Consider the following 261-nt stretch of genomic DNA (forward strand, 5'->3'; position numbering starts at 1 on the left):
TGGCAGCGTGTACAACAGAGAGTGACATCAGTGTGTGTTCATGGCCTCTGTTCACCTCTCCTGGCCAGCATTTGGGGAATGTCCTATTCGATTTTGGCTTCAAAGAATTTCATTTTTTCACATCATCCACCTGCTTCACCAGGGGATGGTGGCCAAGAGACAGAGGTACATGTATCTAGATCCATTCACTAAACAGTTTTAGCAGCAGTGTTAAGAGTTGGAACCGACCTCTTAAACATCAACAGCCTGTTGCACCAGCTG

The sequence above is a fragment of the Morone saxatilis genome, unplaced genomic scaffold (assembly GCF_004916995.1).
Source record: "Morone saxatilis isolate NCDOM2014 unplaced genomic scaffold, NCSU_SB_2.0 Contig18, whole genome shotgun sequence".
NCBI lineage: Eukaryota > Metazoa > Chordata > Actinopteri > Moronidae > Morone > Morone saxatilis.